Source organism: Melanotaenia boesemani, chromosome 21 (genome assembly GCF_017639745.1).
Source record: "Melanotaenia boesemani isolate fMelBoe1 chromosome 21, fMelBoe1.pri, whole genome shotgun sequence".
Lineage (NCBI taxonomy): Eukaryota > Metazoa > Chordata > Actinopteri > Atheriniformes > Melanotaeniidae > Melanotaenia > Melanotaenia boesemani.
Genome location: NC_055702.1, coordinates 13,907,914 through 13,914,308, shown reverse-complemented (window position 1 = coordinate 13,914,308; position 6,395 = coordinate 13,907,914).

The window sequence follows — 6,395 nt, the reverse complement described above, 5'->3', positions numbered from 1 at the left end:
TATTTTATCTAATGTAGATATAGATACATAGAGTAAGATACAGATTTGATTTGTAGTTTTAATTAAAAAATTGATTTTTATAAAACTATGATTTCCAGTCATTTTAGGAGAGGATTTTATCATTATTATTGCACATATATTATGATAAATTAATTAAAATTTCTTAAAGAAATTGAGTCGTGTTCTGACTACATGTGCAACTTAAGTTACATTTTAACAGTTAAGTATTTCTAAAAGCACTGAGTGACAGCTAGTCTCTCATTTTGAATCCACAAATTGTAGTAATCCTAATAGCTTAAAGATGCACTATGTAATTTTCTGACCATAAATCTCTGGACAGCTATTATGTCCATTTCTGGAGCCATCGCTGCTGAAAAGCCACATTAAACAATTGTTTCTTCTGGGACAACGCATGACGTTGCAGCTGAGTTTTGCTTTATGCACCATGTCACATGCTAGCAAGTGGATATCAACACACCGGCCGTTTTGAACGCGCACTGTGTTGATTCAGCAAAGAAACGTAAGTAGACATTATCGGAGGAAGAAAGGAAATGAAAGAGAGAAAGGGACAGAGCAAGAGATAAAACAAGAGTCAAATTAAGACTGTCTTTTACTGACTAAAATGCGAACACAGTACAGGTAGGAAGCAAGACGGCTGCCAAATTATGGTGGATTTATATTTGTACGACATTTGCATTACCGCTGTAGGTGCTGCATAGCTCCACGGAGGCCTGCACCTCTTCCAGACCTGATGTGCACCTGATGTTATGTGGATATACTCCCTGTTGAGAGGCTGATTGAATTAATTCTTTGCTTTCTCCCACAAGCTAATAAAGACACTGAATCATATTGGATGCATTGTTGTTTTAAAACATACTACGTACCGCAACTGAAGTGAACCATCAAAAGAACTCCGACCTGGTGAGTTTATCAGCCAATACCACGCCTGCTGCCACCATCAGATTAGGAGGAGAAACTGCAACATAACATTAAATTGACTCGTACCCCCTACTCTTGAGTGTGAGAGCAAACTCACCAGCATCCGCTACACCGTAACCGAAGGCATGCAGAATCCGCGTGAGTATAAATCCACCTTTAGCCGTTGATTGGGGCACATCACTGAGACAATGTGTAAAAGTTCTGTAGTGCAACTTTAATTCTTGACAGTCAGTGTGATGATGGTGGCTATCAGTTCATGGACTATAGGACTTATTTTTCAGTGTTGGAACATGTCAGCACCATTGGTTTTAATGATATTTTAGTTCTGTAGCTATGAAATCCAAAGCCAAGGGCCCCCCATTTCCTTGAAGAAATCCGTCCTGCTGTGAGATAGATAAAGCAACACACTGTGAGATATTTTTATCTTTCTGCATAATATATTGCCACTAATCTGAATGCTTACACTGTACCACACAGAGAAGTCCAGCTGAGAGACGTTATCAGCTGCTTTTGTTAAGAAGACAAATTGTAATAGATATATTTCATCTAGTTTCTCTTTGAGGTACACTTTGTTGCATTCCCAGAGAGCTATGCCCGGTGTCCACTACTCTAGTTGAATATGCATGTACTGTTACTACACTGATAAACTCTATCAGAATATGTGAGGAGAAATGTGTGGATAATCAGATTTAAAAATGAGTAAACAAATCTGTAAATCCATATTGAAATCTGTGAATATGTACAGAACTATGTAAATGGGTTTTTACGAACTGTATGTGTGTAAATGTGTAAGAAAAACAAGCCTGTTTTCAGGCTGTTTTCATTTGCAAGCATTTAAAGATCTGTAATTGCATATATTTCAATGAATTAAAAGTATGCTGTTTGACATACAATCATCCATTGCAAGTTGATTTCTTTTCATGCATGATTTTTATTCTGCCTTCACTAAAATGTTTAAATTTTAAGTTAAGACAACACCTGTATGTTTAACATTATGTAAGTAGCCACATAGAGGAGTTTTATATCCTTTTTGTGGTGAGTCACAGTAATAGCAGCTGAGCACATGGTGTCTAAAACAGCTTCTTGCAACGTTTGTTTCTCGGACATTATTTTTATGAAATGTTTTGTCATAAATGACAAATTTTCTCTTTTTAAGTATTTTTGAGTTTTGTAATTGTGTGTAGATTTTATCTTACCATGTTACCTCATTATCTGCATGTAACTTGTGGGCAAACTGGTGTAGGTCTTATCATATAGTAATTTTCTTTAGAAATTACATATCCTATGCATATGCTTATGCATATTCTTATTTCTGTATTGTGTTGCAGTTTTACAACTGAAAACAAGTTCTCAGTAAAGACTAAGCTCTGTGGATTCTTTGAGATACTTAAAGTTGTTAGCTAGCTGCTAGCTCTGCTCAGTAATGCACTGCGAGGGCAGCATAATTTTGCTACATTCCTTCCATGCCAGATCTGTAAATGTGTGTCTATATCTGCAAACGTGAGCAGAGAGCTGTCTGTAACTAAAGGGTCATGTTTGCCCTGAGCTTAGGCTCACAGACTCACTCTGTCAGGTTGTGTACCACTTTGCCTGCACTACGCCTCAGCAGCCTACAGCCAACATACTACTCAGTGGCAGCAGTCTGATTTTCAGCATGACATTGCTGGGGTGGGTAGTAGTTATGGCTACAGTTGTGCCAATGAGAGGCAGACAACACTGGAAGGCTTTACGAGACTCTCGTGTTCAGGGTTGTCTGGAAGAAAGACTTTGAAGTCAAGTCAGGTTTTGAGCGTTATAGTTCATGTAGTGAAGCGTGCAGCGACGATTAGATACAGGATTGTTACCGCATGGCTCGGCAGTGGTTGCAGATGGCACGGCAGTCTTAGAACTGCAATGCAGCAACTATTTATTTTGGCAGTATTTTCTAACATTGTGGAGGTTGAGATGGTTTTTTGTTTGTTTGTTTTTTTTTTGTTGTTGTTGTTGTTTGTTTTTTTGTTGTTGTTTTTTTTTTTGTTTTGTTTTGTTTTTTTTGTCAGCCAGCCATCTTAGTCTAACTCCTTCCACTGTTCTAAAGCCTCCAAACCGCCCAACCCATCATACTACTGTAAGTCTGCAATATGATGCAGCCTGTTTTACATGAATTCTAATATTATTACAGAACACCAAGATTTCTCTAACTACCCATGTACAAGTATGTACGCTGACATTTAAAGTGGATTTGATATGAGCTCAGTGTATATGCATTAACTATGCCTATATCATAAATGTAGAATAATGATATGCAGTAGTTATCAGACTGCATTCTTTCAGGGGTTACCTGTTAAATTAGTTAACAAAAATATTTTTTAACCAATGTCATTACTAGGCTGTGCCTCTACAACTTGATATTAAGACAGAGACTGAGGCTGTACTTAATTATAAGTCTTCAACTTTGTTTCAAACATTTTAGAAGTCCTAATTAGGACAACTGCTATTGAAATCCCTTTCAAACATTTTTAAATAGTGAATAACCTTGCTGTATGTGATTTATAATTTATTTAACTTCAAGTTTCAGTTCTTCATAATTTTATTTTCATGTTTTGAAAAAAGAGCAACACTTTTAGGCTCTGAGTTAGCTCTGAGTTAGTCTTTTTTTTAACTAAAGCTTTGACTTATGAGTCTTTAATTTCTGACATTCACTCAGGAATTTGCATTACTTTAAGAATGTCGGATGAGTACCAAATTGATGTTTCTATGTTTCTTTCTGAACTTGGAGTGCAGAGAAATGTACTCTTAGAGCCTACAGGTGGATTTCTAGGGATAGAGGTGGATTTTTTTTAAATGTTGTGTGAATATTGGGAGTTAGAAAATGCCACCATAGAGAAGCCTTCACATAAACAATGTTGGATCACACATGCAGCAGTGCAATTTAAATAAACTAAAATTACATTTGCACTTTGTCTGAAACAGTTATATTATTGCTCTAAGTTAGAAAGAAGCTCACAGATAGTGAGTTTAGTGTTTTTTACATCTTATAATGATAATGCACTTACTAATAGCTTTCTGAGTCCAAGATCTCTTGAAGATTTACATTAGATGCATCTCGATAGCTTGTGCTCTTTGTCTCTGGTGACTATCCTAGTCTGCGTGGGTTTTTTTCAGTCTGTCTGCACACATCTGTCTTAGTGTTCCTCTTTCTGTGAGGATCTTTTTGTACTTACGGCTGTCTGTGTTCATGGTTATAAGTCTCTGCAAATGTAGATCAGTATTAACTTGCATATGTACGAAGCCTTAATAAAAGAAATGCATCTCATATTTGTCACAGGGTCAAAAAAGTTTTCCAAGTCTGGGAGGGGAGTGTTGCACAGGTTTAGGAGGGATCAGGGATTTAATCCCTCCAGTGTATTCTGGGTCTGCCCTGAGGTCTTATCCATTTCAATGTGCTAAAAATTGGGGGCCAGGAAGCATCTTAATCAGATGGCCAAACCACTTCAGCTGACACTTCAATGCAAAGAAGCAATGGCTGTACTCCCAGCTCCCTCAGGATGCTCCAGCTTTTCACCCTATCTTTTAGGTTGAGCCTTGTCACTACGAACGGAATCTCTTTGTAGCTGCAATCCTATTCACTCTGTCAATATTCAAATTTACTTCATTTTCCAGCTTTTCTAACAATCAATAATTACGTTGTACATATCAAATACAAGGATAAAAATATTTGAATCAATGGTGTTGAGAGCAGATGTGGATGTGCAGTAGACAGCAAGACAAGATTGTTTTTGTGGAATGTTTTATCAATGGCCTTGTAAAAATGTTGACTTTTAACTTAAAAAGACGAGTCTTTATTTTTAAATTTGTGGGTCTCCATTAGATTAGGAGTTCTTTAATTTTAGCATCTGTCACGCTCATGACATTTGTGCAGTGTGGAGATGTTACCGAAGCAGACGTTAAGGCATTGGAAGGCAGGTATCCCCAAGTCAAGGAGTTTCATCTTTATGATTAAAAGATGTGTAGTTACCTGGGGCAATATAAAACATAGATATGCAAAATGATCTCATTGCACAGCGGCAAAGTCAGCTATTGAATCTGCCAGCATGTGCCAGTTTAAAGAACTTGCAAATAAGTAAGGCTTTTGTATGAACAGTCTAACAGCATGAGATAAAAGCTGCTTAATAATTTAGTTTCTCAAATAAAATGATTAAATCTGAGCCATATGGCCATTATAAAAAGCTGTGCATTCCTGAAGCAATTCTCAACCTGTTCTAACTGCATTTCAAGGCTTCAGTGATTAAATTAGTGAGTTAAATGTTAGAATAACATGGTTATCTATAGTAATAAATTTGAATAATGTCCAAAACAACCAAAACAAGGTACAGGCAAATGACTTCTCCCTCAAGGATGTTTAATTGGTAAGGATTGTCTGTGCTATGCTTTTAATTGCAAACTGTAGTTTTCAAATGACTTGATCACAAATCTGAAAGGGCAGCGTGGGGTGAAGATGTCAGGGATCAGTTTCTGGGGGCAAGTGAACCCCTGAAGAGTCTAAGCTCTGCATTGGCTCTTTGATGGTCTGGCTTTATGTTTCACTGACTATGACTAATACACAGTATAGTTCTCCCAGTTCAATACTACCCTTCTAAATGCTAAATTTTCTTAGTGAGCTTGATTTGTTAAAGCACTAAATAAAATACATGAAGCTAACTTTATTGCTCCTTGGCTGTACACTCATTTGATAAACCTAATTTTCCTACTTCCTACTGTACTGCACTGCTGCTTTGAGGAATCCCACTATTAAAGATGTAATAGATGATGACAGATTACACCATATCTTATCTGCAACCTCACTTAAGACATTTCTGTATTAAGACAGTGCTGAGGGGATACTGCAAAGAAGGCAATGCAGATCTGCTGCTCTGAATCAAGCAGTTTCCCGAGGGAAAGCTACTGCTAAAGTCAGATGGAGGGACAGCGACTGGTGAGGCATGTGCAGATAATGTACAAGCATATGCACAGAGACTGAAATTAGAGTATACATTTAGACCGTAGGAACATGTGACTCAGATATGGTGTCTGTGTGTCTGATATGACCCAACACATATCTTTGTGATGCCTTTGATGCCTTGAAGGATATGTTGCATGTTCAATGTGGCGGGAAACATATTATTATTCATTTTCTTTTAGTTCCATTCCCCTGTCCCTTTCCAAGAAAGAGGTTATCAAGGGACATACAGTACAGATGTTAATGCAACTAATTCTCACTTCTTGATTAGAAGAACATTTTACTGCAAAGACTTATCTGCATGGTAACAAACTAATAAGTGGACATTTCATGTTAAAAAGAGGTGTTTTTTTATAAAGAAATGAGAAATTGTATACTTATTTCCATGCTATGTCTTTAAAGTTTGTGATCATTAATTGTGAGCGAATTAAAATCTTAACAAGGATGGATTTGTTTGGGGTTTTATCTATTATTGTGT